A 13,277-nucleotide genomic window follows, 5' to 3' on the forward strand; every position below is an offset into this window, starting at 1 on the left:
TCCATTTCTATCAATTCAATTAAACATTGTCAAAAAACTACTCTTTCTCAGCTAATACACAATTGGAAATGGTCTTTAAAGCTCCCTTATTTGTGTGAAGTAGAAACCAATGAATATCATCTGCATATGTGTTTAAAAAAATGCCAAATTTTGTAATCATCTGCACTATTGAGTAATAATAACATTAAATAGGGCAAGAGAGGGAGGATGCCTTGAAGAACTTAAGAATTAATGATCTCCACCCAGATTTCTCTCCCCCCAATTGGACTTGCAATCAGATAAGACAAATCAGCACATAACGTTCACATGGACCCTTTTGTTCTCCCAGATAACCCAATAGTATAGAACGATTAAGAGTGTCTAAAAATTAGGAGATATCCAATAGTACTAAGAGAACAGAACCCCTTTCCATCCAGTTCTTGATGAATACCATCTAGAATAAAGAGTAGAGACCAAGGAAGACTTGGTGGCATAGCCCTTGCAGAACCTAGATTGGAAAGGGATCCAAGACAATTTTGTTCTCTAAAACTCCTGCAACTGGCCTACCACAGACTTTTCAATAATCACTTTTCCTAAAAAAAAAAAAAAAAAAAAAAAAGTTTTGAGACAATTTTACAGTTCTCTGGAAGTGTAGGGTAGGCCTATTGTTCTTTATCATTTACACAAATGAATATATCTTAGTACTCAATAGACAATGTCATATTTCTCTTAAGGACTCCTTGAAGAAAAAGGAATAATGTTTACAATATAGTCTTTTCACTGTGTACCTGAATAGGAAGAGATAGCTTGAGCAATTGGTTTGCATAATTAATTCTCAGTAGACAACAGGATATGAAATTCACTGGGGATATACATTTTATCTGATCCAATATGAATCAAAAAACCCAAGACAGAAACCATGTCAATATATTTTAGATTTTGTTTTTTCTAAAGCTTTTTTGATTTCTTAAAATGAATGGAAAAACTGACAGTCTTTTTTTTTAATTGGTGTTAGTCCCACAAATTTGAATTAGTACTCTCATTTTATTATTAGGAATAAATGCAAATAAGTTGTAGAAGCCAAAATGTCGATGATTACATTTATTAGTCACATATCTCATATACTGTAGTTCTAAGTGACTTACAGCAGTTTATTTCAGGTGGCAGTTAAAACAAATAGATAACATATAACAACACTTGTTCACATTCTCTCTGTTTTCTGTAACCTCACTTTTATTTTATTTATTTTTTTTTCACTTCTGAAGAGGTAGTAGGATTTAAATAAATTAGAATGTCAGTACGTTAGTATCCTACATCTTAGGCCGGATTTTAAAAGGGTTACGCGTGTTGGGCCTATTTTAAAAAGGCCCGGCGATGCGCGTAAAGCCCCGGGATGCGTGTAAGTCCCGGGGCTTGCAAAAAGGGGTGGAGAGGAGCTGGGGCCAGAGGCCTCCGACAGAGTGGTCATTGCCGCTCTGTCGGAAGATCGCGTGCAGGCTGCCGGCGTGCGCAACTTGCGCCTGCCCAGAGGCAGGTGCAAAAGGTAAGATAAACATTTTGGGGGGGGTTAGAGTAGGGCTGGGGGGGGTAAGGGTAGGGGAAGGGTGGGAAGGTCAGGTTAGGTGGAAGGGAACGGGGGAAGGCAGTGCGGTTCGGAGCGTGCAAGGTGCACAATTGTGTACCCCTTTGAGCGCGCTGGCTCCTGATTTTATATCTTGCGTGCTTTGCATGCGCTGGGTAGTGTGCGCACATGTAGGCCATGCACGCTCCTTTTAAAATCTACCCCTTGTGCTGATTACAGAATGTTTCTGTCATTATGAATTATAGTCCTTTATATGCTCAATAAAATACTATGTATTGTGTGCCATATGTGATTTAAGTTTTGTCAGTTTTAATTACTTTGTGTATAGTCAACTCTACATAATCATAAAACTGCTGTTAATATCATTTGATTAGCTCAGAGAGATGCATTTAAATCTTCTATATTCAAATTGCTTGAATAGAGCACATGTGCATATATCTTAAGCCCATTGGAATCATTTGGCATACAGATTTTCCAACACTCATTGCTAACCACTAGCATAAACTAGTCTGTACCAGTTAACACCCAGTATAGGACTATCTGTCCAAGGTGTACTTGCTCCCACCCCCACCCTCAGTATAGCCCTGTATGTCCCACATAAACTCACTGCCACACCAGTTTGTTCCTATGAACCCCTATATAACCCTATCTGATGCAGGTGCACTCACTGCTTCTCCCTAGTTTTCTGTCATATCCATACACCTTAGAGAAAATAGCCCACCAAACATGAATATTCATATACACGAGTATGTAACACCTTTATAAAACAGCGATTATATGCAAATGCACCATATACATGTGTACATGCACTTTTTTTGCTCATGTAAGCTTATGAAAATTCACCTGTGTATATATGTAGTACCCTATTGGAGAGAAAATAAATGGGTGATATGATAGAGATAGACAAATACCTCAAAGGTATAATGCACACAAAGCAAACATTTTTAGTGGAAAAGAAGATTTAGAACAAAAGGTCATGATAAGAGTCTCAAAGGGAGTCAACTCAGGAGAAACGTAAGAAAATAGTTCTTCATGGACATAATAGTAGATACATGGAGCAACTTGGTGGGGGAAGTGGTGGTGATGGTGGGGGATGGCAGGCAAAAAATAATGCCTGCTATTTTGAAGAATAAAAGGAATGCTAGAGATCACTTGGAATTAAATTAAGCAGACTAGATGGGCCTTTTGGTCTTTAACTGCTGTCATCTATTATGTTACAAGATGGCTTTAAGGTCCTTTTCTGCCATTATATTATATATATCTGTTTGTATGAACATTGCACTGAGATTAAAGATAACTCATCAGACATGAGCTTATACCTGCTCTCTGCCACTAAATCCCTATGTGAATTTATGTACCTGCAATACCCAATTAAGAACAAAAAATTTGAGTTATCCTGATTTTTATGGTCAACACATTTCTATCAAATATCCAAGACAATTTGCATATTCTTAATATGCATAGTTAACTCTTAAATGCTCCTACAGTTATTGCAAGTGAAAATCCACCCTACCTTTTATACTTTTTGTTACATTTTAAACAATTTCCCTCCTATTTGAATTCATGCTCTTATTTCTTCATCACCAGCACAACTATCAATACAATTTTAATTGAATGTCTGGCTTGACCTTATTTATTGAAATAATGAGATAGAAGCAGCCCAAAGGATAGATTCTCATACTCTCCTGTGTGATTTTCTTAAGCTTCCATGCCAAATCTTTTTATTGATTGTATCAAGGGTAAGGTGCAGGAGGAATTAAATATTATTCACATATCTCTAATCAATGTTGAAGGGCCACAGTAACCCCAGAGTTAGATATTCACTCAAATGGAAAGTTTAAAAATATTCCCAGGTGTGAGATACGAGATTGTGATGGGTAATGGCTTACGGAATGTAACTGAATCATAGCAATTCACCCTTGTCCTTTAGCCATATTCATTTCCATTCTTCTGTTATTCAACTCAAAGAGCAACAAGTCTATTATGTAATGACTGTAACATCTGCTCATTTCACAGTTTGCAAACACCTTCAGAATTAAAAAAAAGTAATAAAGGACATAGCTTCAAAGAGAGGGTACCAGAAAATATAGTGCTTAATGTAAAATGTATATTCAGAAAGCTATGTTGTAATGTGTAGAGAATTAGAATTTACTCATTAAAGTAATGCATTTCCCTCTAGCATCACTCTAATAGCTTTTATATATTGCTGCATACCAGCTATTTCATGAGATAGAATTCCATAGATCACTTGGTTAAAACAGCAATTCAAGATGGCTAAAATACTATTTCTGGCCTTCTTACATTCTGCTTATATACAAATGTAGGGCTATTAAACAGAATTATAATCTCTCTTAGGGAAAATGTTTTTGTTTAACTTTTTAAAAAGTCTTACACATAAATCTGAGTTCTCTTTCCTTTTTAGGAACTGTGATTTCAGTGCAGTAGCATACAGCTGTTAAAAATATGCACTCAGGGTTATTCTATGCAGATTCATGAATCATATTATCTATCATATGGATTTTTAAATTTTGTAATGATTATAAATCCCTTTCATTTAATTATTTGCTTCAGGGCAATAACTTGCAGTATACCCTATAGATTGTCAGGGTAGTTCTTGTTTTCTGTATATAGAAAATCCTGTTTTATTTATTTAAAATATACAATTTTTTTCTGTACCATTTCAAAAAACATTACTGGGCTAGGTTCACTTACACTTTTGTTCATATTTTGAGTGTTTGATATTTTTGTGTCAACTGGTTGACTTGGAAAATATTTTTTAGCTATGATGCATGGTAGAAGCCTTTTTCTAAGATACTGCAATATGTATTGAAAAATATATGTGGCAGGTTTGTTAATAGAAGGATATAACATTACAGTACTCTACAAATCAAGATTTTTTTTTTTAGTAAAATATACTTTGAACTGTAGAAAAAATATACAGATTGCAGTATTTCTCTGCCACACCAATAATTGTTTTGGGGGAGAGTAATTCAAATAGAGAATGGTAGATTTAAATTTTATGATGTATAATATGGGCTTGGTGGTATGAAAGCCTAGTGATTTCTGAGTTATATTCATGTTTTTTAATCCTGCCCTGTGACCATCATTAAAATGAATGCCTTAATAAGAATGTGGAGGCTAGATGTTTTGGACAAATAATTCACTTGTTTGGTAATTGTATGGCTTATTAGGACACTTGGTAATAAGACAAGAAGGGGATCTGGGTATTAAATTTTGTGTTGTTTGTAAGAATCAAAGATGATGATGACAAGGCCTGAAATGGCCTACCAGTGAAAGCGGTGAAGGATAGTACTTTCACACTGTGATGGAGTTGCCTTACTACTTCCCCTTAACCTGTGCAGGACCAAGCTAGATGCCTAGTCCACCTTAAAAGCCAGAGTAAGAGAAAGAGCTCTGTGGGTGGAACCCTGCTGGGGCAGAATAAGAGGCTGAATTCAGCTGGGATCAGGATGCTCACATCTCCAAGAGAAGGAGCTCCTGAATACATCTTTATATTAAGGTAAAGGTGGATGTACACTGCTGCAGGTAAGCAGTCTACCTATCCATAAACTTGTTGTGCCCGTCGGTTCCTGACACCTTCTCTCCTCCCTCCTTACCTCTTTGGTGACTCCCTCTTCGCCCGTGGGAAGATTGGCTGCCGTGGTGTCCTTCTGCTGAAGTCCTCCGGCGCCCCCGGACCGGCTAGACGCTGCAACCCGCCATGTTTCCTGGAGGTCTAAGGGCGCGCGCACACAGCCCTGACTGAAGTACCGGCGATGGCGCGAACCTCAGGGGCATCCCCCTGAGATGACATCACCCGCGATGGATATATAAGGTCTTAGAATTTTCTAACAGATCGAGTTAGCAAGGGTTCGGGTTACTCTACCTAAGCTACTCTGCCTCCTCGGACTTACCAGGGGTACCCGCTCCTCAGGGGCCTCGCTCTCTCCTTTGTTTTTCAGGTGACAGTCTGGAACCGGTACTCACTCCTCAAGGGCCCTCATTCCCAGACTTGCTCCGTATTCTCTTCTGCCTGGAAGTCATCACTGCCAACTACATCAGTGAGTTACCATCGCTCTCTCAGAGCTTTCCCTGGAACCAGGGACTCGCTCCTCGAGGGCATACATCATTCCAGCTCCTGGGCTTCTATGAGACATTGTGTGAGTGTTACCATCAGGTTAGGTACATGAACTCTGCATACCTTGCTTACTCACTATATTTCAGTTTCTCTACAGCTCAGCCTCCAGGGATCACTGTTCCAGTATCTGAGGGACTACAGGCCAGTCAGGCATCCCAGCTCACTACTGCGACCTCTGGTGGTTCAGTATACTGTCTAATAAAAGAACTAGTGTGTTTCTATCTTCTAACTCTGAGCCTGACCAGTCGTCCCTCTCGGGATCTTCCCCCGGGGGCGTGGTCATCTGCCACCGGTCCAAGGATCCACCCACAACTCTCCTAAACAACAACAAAACTGATAAGTGTAAATAAAATAGAATCTGTTAAGAAGGCTGGTGTCTGTATGTTACATGCCTCCAGCCTAAAAAAGTTACTCAGCTATTCCACATGCACATTCTTGGCAAGCTTGGGACTGATATGGAAGGCAACAGTAGGAAAGGGTTGAAATTTTAGGTTAAAAAATAATTCTGGACAGCTGTTGTTTGATTGGATATAGGAATTTATATGGTTGTTTACCCAAAGTAGAAGAGTTCTAATTTGGAAAGAGTTAATTTGATGATTTCGCCTTTTTCTGCTATCATTTAATATGTATGTTGTGATGAGGCTAATATTCAATGAGCCATCAAGCAGGAAGTTTATCCAGGTGAAGCTCCTCAGAAAATTTTACCCAGATATTCAATGGCACACAACCAGATATGAGGAGGGATAGTGTGGTCACACCATGCAGGTTACTCCAATGCTTTTTTGGTAAGTAACAAAAATACTACCAAAAACAAAAGAACATCAAATGCTAAGAGAAAAGATAGAGGAAGGGATAGAAGGTGGGAGGGATAGAACGCAGTAGTGAAATTTCTGGGTGAAAATAAAAGATGGAAAGAGTACAAGCAATTGAGAGGAAAATATGTACTTTTCAAAAGAGAAGAAGCAGATTGTAGTGAGAGAGAAAGAAGATGTAGAAGAAACAAGAAATGAAACAATGAAACAAACAAATATAAAAAAATGAATTAGAAAAGTAAAAAAATGATTCAGATACAACAGGTTAAAGAATTCTATATTTTAAAGAAATGTTTTTAAAAATATCGATTGTAATTTTTTTTTACTTGTTTTCATATGAAATTATTTGTAAATTTGCCATAGAATTTCAAAACCTTTTCTGTGCATTTGTTTCTATTCCTTGCTGTAATGTAGAATTTACTTAAAAGTTATTGGAGGAAACTGTTGTCTTACATACAATTTAAGGTATATACAATATACCTTATAGAGTTTTACTGATAGACAGATAGAGAATTATATACAAATAAATAGTGAAAGCTGTATAGCAAACCAGCAGTCTGGACACAAGGCACATGACAAAGCAATTCCAACACTCCCAGTATAGCTGCATGAGAAGTTTACCAAACAGACCAGATGTTAAATTACTTAAAATAGCTTCCAATTCCTGGCATCATTGTTCTATAATTGTTATAAATAAGAAAATGGAATGATATAAAATGTAAAAAGAATTAGGGGTGTGCATTCGGATTGACCGCATTAGTAAAACGCAACTCATATTTTTTTTTTACTTAAAAAATTGATTCGACATAAACGATCGGATTTCCCACATATCGAACATAGATATGTTCGATATGTGGGAAATCGCGATTGTTGAGCCAAAATAAAAATTTAAACCCCCTCACCCTCCTTAATCCCCCCCCAGACTTACCACAACTCCCTGGTGATCGAGCGAGGAGTGAGGACGCCATTTCTGCAATCCTTGGCGAGAAGCATGTGACGTCGGCGGCACGTCGAGTGACGCCGGCGTCACGTGATTCCTGGCTCGTTCGCGCCGGACGGCTCGTTCGGCCCAAAAAGAACTTTTGGCCAGCTTGGGGGGGTCAGGAGGCCCCCCCAAGCTGGCCAAAAGTTCTTTTTGGGCCGAACGAGCCGTCCGGCGCAAACGAGCCGGGAATCACGTGGCGCCGCGTCACTCAGACGCGACGTCACGTGATTCCCGGCAAGTTCGCGCCGGACGGCTCGTTCGGCCCAAAAAGAACTTTTGGCCAGCTTGAGGGGGTCAGGAGGCCCCCCCAAGCTGGCCAAAAGTTCTTTTTGGGCCGAACGAGCCGTCCGGCGCGAACTTGCCGGGAATCACGTGACGTCGGCGTCACGTGATTCCCGGCTCGTTCGCGCCGGACGGCTCGTTCGGCCCAAAAAGAACTTTTGGCCAGCTTGGGGGGGTCAGGAGGCCCCCCCAAGCTGGCCAAAAGTTCTTTTTGGGCCGAACGAGCCGTCCGGCGCGAACTCGCCGGGAATCACGTGACGCCGCGTCACTCGACGTGCCACTGACGTCACATGCTTCTCGCCAAGGATTGCAGAAATGACGTCCTCACTCCTCGCTCGATCACCAGGGAGTTGTGGTAAGTCTGGGGGGGGGGGGATTAAGGAGGGGGAGGGGGTTTAAATTTTTTTTTTGCACATATGTACATATACCCAACTCATTGGATTTTTTTTATGTCCATATTGGCCGCAAGTGGGACCCCCTTTCGGACATAAAAAATATGAACATAAAATTTTGCTCTGCACATCCCTAAAAAGAATATTGTCTAAATTCATTTTACTTGCCATATAGAACCTCTGATTATGAAGTGACAATTTTTCTATAAAGTAATTATGTTATTCTATTGCATAATAAATTAGATATGGAAATCATTGCTTAATTACAACACAGACCTTTACATAAGGCTATTTATGATTAGAATACATTTTTCATTCTGTTATATTGTACAGTATATAAGGAAGTCCCTGATAGTGCTTCCTTGCCTTAGCAATCGGGTCGGCTTGTATGCGAGATTGCCTCTGCGTTTGTTCCTACACTTGTCTTGTTCCTAGTCTCATTCCAGGATCTTTCTGTTCCAGTTCTGTTCCTGCCTTGTTCCTATATCCTAGTTCCTGCTCATCTTGTTCCTGTGTTCGTCTGTACGTCTCCCCAGGTAGTACCTCTGAACTGTCTATCCAGTACTAACCTTGGCTTGTTCCTTGACCTGCCTGCCTGCCTGCTGCCTGCCTTAAGACCTCAGCTTGTTCCTTGACCTGCCTGCCTGCTTGCCACCTGCCTCAAGACCTCAGCTTGTTCCTTGACCTGCCTGCCTGCCTGCCGCCTGGCTCAAAACCTCAGCTTGTTCCATGACCTGCCCATCTGCCTGCTGCATGCCTCCTGACTTCTGCCTGCCCGTGACCTCATCTGATCTCCGGTACCTGACCTCTGCCTTGTTGACCATCCCACAGACTGACCTCTGGACTCTGACCTTTGCTCGCCTGACCTTGTCCCTAGATTTTGGCTCTGTTCCTAGCCTTGTCATCATCTACGCTATTCTAGTCCTTCTTGTTCCATCTGAACTCCAGTCTCGAACCTTACTGTGCTCCCCTTCTGTCTGTGGACATGCCGGACTTCTACTCTCCCAGGAGACCCTGTGAGGCTCACCTAAGTCCAAGTGGCCCAGGCCCCTACGGGCCCCTCCCAGGGGGGACCTCGAGCTTCCCGTGGTGAAGCTCATCCTAGCCTCTGTCTCCTGCAGTGCTCCACCCCCTGGGGGCAGTTCCCTCCTGATCCCTATCAGGAGGTGTTCCTTCACTGCCCCAGTACAAAGGTCCACCTCCAAGCGCAAAATCCTTATTGTCATTTTGAAAGTATTTTTATTTTCTGTGGTAATTTAATGTTGATTTCAGACTAAGTGGCATATATTTAGGTTTATAAGATTTTTTGATACTAATGACTTGTTTGATATTTAATAAATTATAATTATTAACTTGTAAATTTGCCATTATAGCATAACTCTTTAAGAATTATTAACCAACATCACTTCTGCCACAACTACTCCAAGTTATTCTTACCACATTACCTTGCCTGCTTGCTCTTCTCTTCTGTGCATATGTAAGGATTGGAAAATGACTTTTGGGGTGTTATAGCTAAACTTTTCACTGTGTTGTTTTGTTCTTATCATACCAGTTCTTAAGATATAGCAACACTATTGCTGCTGCTTCTATTCCAAGCCAGTGTTGGCACTTTAGAATGCTTCCTCCACTGCTCCAGCTGTATTTAAGGTGCTTGCTAATTCCCCTTCCCCTATAGTACTTGCCTATGTTTTGTCTTGCCCTAAACATACATTCTTTGCAAACTCACCTCTAGATTCATCAAAATATGGTAAATTTTGCATGAATAACGCCCATGATAAAAAAGGGGTGTGGTTAGAGTTATATTTGAGTTACAGCAACATGTGCTATTTTATTGCTTTGCATAGGTATTTTACTGCAGGGTGTGATAAATTTTACTGCACCTGTGATTTGTTTTACTTCACAGCTTGCAAAGTGCCCAGCTAACCATTTCCTTGTTTGGAGCTGTTCCTGATGAGAAGATGAGAGGGCAAGAAGGAAAATCTTTATGAAGAGCTTATATTAGTCAAATATTTATAGCACTATAGGAGGGTCATCAAGTAACTCGAGGTGAGGTTTTATAGTGGTCTAGGATTTGGGGGCCAGATTTACATGCACAAGCAGACATACAAATAGCATAGAACACATCAGTGAAGATTTGACGTGATTTGGATTGAGGAAAGGTACACAAAGATAAGATTTCTACAATGTACTCTCGACCTAGTTTCATAGCACCAGGTAGAGAGTACATCAAGCTAGGCTGAGAGTACATTTTCAAAATCTCATCTTTTTGTACCTTTCCTCAATCCAAATCACGTCAAATCTTCACCGATGTGTACTTAGCTGTTCATATGTCTGCCTATGCATGTGAAACTGGCTCTGAAACCCTAGACCACCACCAAAACCTCAGCTTGAGTTACTAGATGACCCTCTTATAGTGCTATAAATAGATGACTGATAGATATGCTACCTTAGAGGCTCTCTCTGTCTCTGTCTCTAAAATCCTCCTCTTTGCCAAAAATTTGTAAATGCACCTCATGATACAATAAATAATGTGGGAATTAGTGCCCTAGCATGTTTTGATGAATGAACCTATTAGAGAAGTACTCCTCAGGCTTTTAATACCATTTGTATCTTCATCTTCTTCTCATCTCTTTCTCATGCCATCACTATCCACTGTTCTGCACACTTTCTGCACCACTCCATGAATCGTAACTGATATCATGGTCCATTTACAGTTCTACTGTACTGTGCATGAGGGTACCTATGATGTGCATGGTTTGGCTTACTCCATGGCACAGACATCTGCTATTGGACTGGTGGATCAGCCAGGTGCAGCCGTACTTTGACAGGGAGAGGCATCTCAAACTTCTGTTGTCTGTATACATGAATGGCATGGATCTCCCATGCCACTCTGCCTTAATGCTATGCCCCTTATCCCACACCATTGAATCTTAGTGCCACTCGGCCTTGTTGCTATGTGCATATTTTACATCTTTGGATTCTTAACTTTTTTCTGCCACTGTATCTTCCTGGCATGCTCCAGTTCTTACACTTTGAGGTTTTCTTGCCAATCTGGGATGCTGCTATGCACTTCTCCTATGTTTTTGAAATCTTGATACTACTCTTTTTTATTCTTGTTCCCTTTATCTGTACCTTGGTATGTTTCCTGTCATGTTTTCCAATTTGTTTCCATTTCAGGGTGCTTTTAGGGTACTGATGACACTTTTGGTTCCATTTTGCCTCACATGATGCCATCAAGAGTTCATGTCACTATTTCTGGCATCCTCTTTTACCACATTGGGATGTTCTTCTTCTCTTATTGCTTCTTTGCTCCTTTCAGAGTATTTTGGAATATGCCTGCCAATGCTGGAAGCCTGGTATCTCTTTGCCTCTTTATGGAGACTTAAGCTATTTTATGCCACTCTTTTGATTCCACTTTGCCACTGTCTAAGTACCTTGCACTTCTTTCCACCTCCTGATGAATTCTTCTTACAAGTTTCATTAGAATTAATAAGAAAATCACTATACTGAAGCCAAGAATATATTGCTATGTTTCCCCAGTAGCTTTTAATAGCAAACAAATAAACTAATAAAACAAACACTTTTTTTTTTTGTTTGTTTTTTGGTATTGAAACCAATGAAACAAATTTGGGCTCCAACGAAATGAATGAATAAACCTGAAACAATTATTTTTTCTTCCGCACATCCCTACCAAATTTACTGACTGAAATATTATTAATGGAATACATTTTCAAATGAATTTCACGTGTATATGCTATTTTATATATGTTGAGAGTACGTGTATATATTTCATTTTGGTATATATATTATTCGTGAGAAGAGGGGCTGGCTAGGGTATTCTGGGGTGGGGTACACTGGTATGCATAGTAGTTGCTCTTTTGTAAGAGATATACGCATATACATTACCAAACTTATGTGTGCACTTTTACATCTGTTAACTGATTCATACAAGTGAAATAAGACTTGTCCATTATGAGAGATCTGAGTGAACTGAAAGGGGTTAAGGGTGAAGTGCTAGAGGATCTAGGTGAACTGGCGATGGACTGAGGAACTGGTGAAGGTATCAATGAAATGGGGATTTCAAGTACACAAGTATTTTGAAAACATTATACACACATACTTTATAAATTACCTGCCTCCACATATAAATCTGGGTTATTATGCATACATTATATTTTTTGTATGCACTGTAAATATTCTAGGATAACTTTCAAACAGCTTTGCATGGTGGCATATATACATGTATGTGACTGTACATAGTTTTACCATTGAATTTAAAACATGCATGAATCACTTAAGTGTATATTATAAAATGAGATGAGCTTTGTTTTTTCGTATCGGGACGTATTTCGGTTCGGGCGCTTCGTTGAAAATTTTGTTTTTCGGTGGATCATTTTTTGTCGGCACGGATCGAGAAAAACGAGTCGGAAAATGAATCAAAAAAAAAAACAAATCGGGAAAAAAAAAATCGGAAAAAAACCACCCCAACCCTTCAATTTTACTTTCTTACAACCCCCTCACCATCTTGATCCCTCCTCAAGACTTAGTAAAAGCCCTGGTGGTCCAGCGGTGTCCCGCGAGCAATGTCTCCCTCTCGGGCCGTCGGACCTACCACGAATCAAAATGGCACTGGTGCCCTTTGCCCTTAAAATGTAACAAGGGCTACTGGTGCCATTGGTCTGCCCCTGTCACATGGTAGGAGCACAAGATGGAGTCCCTGGTAGTCCAGCAGGGGTCCTGGCCGGCGCCATCTTGTGCTCTTACCATGTGACAGGGGCCGACTAATGGTACTGGTAGCCCCTGTGACATAGTAAGGGCAAAGGCTATCAGTGCCATTTTGAATATTGGCAGCCGATGGCCTGAGTGCTAGAGATCATGCCAGGACCCCCGCTGGACCACCAGGGACTTTTGGGAAGTCTTGGGGGGTCTTGGGGGCAATTTCATCAAAAATTGTTCCATCTGATTTACATATTCAGTATCTATTAGATTGTTGCTAACAGTCTTTTGAAGCTTAACTGATGTGCAGACCAATCTGTGCACACAAAATGTAATGCATTGACACCATGTATTTCAATACATTGAACATGCATACTTTATCCTCCTATTT

The sequence above is a fragment of the Rhinatrema bivittatum genome, chromosome 3, assembly GCF_901001135.1.
Source record: "Rhinatrema bivittatum chromosome 3, aRhiBiv1.1, whole genome shotgun sequence".
Classification (NCBI taxonomy): domain Eukaryota; kingdom Metazoa; phylum Chordata; class Amphibia; order Gymnophiona; family Rhinatrematidae; genus Rhinatrema; species Rhinatrema bivittatum.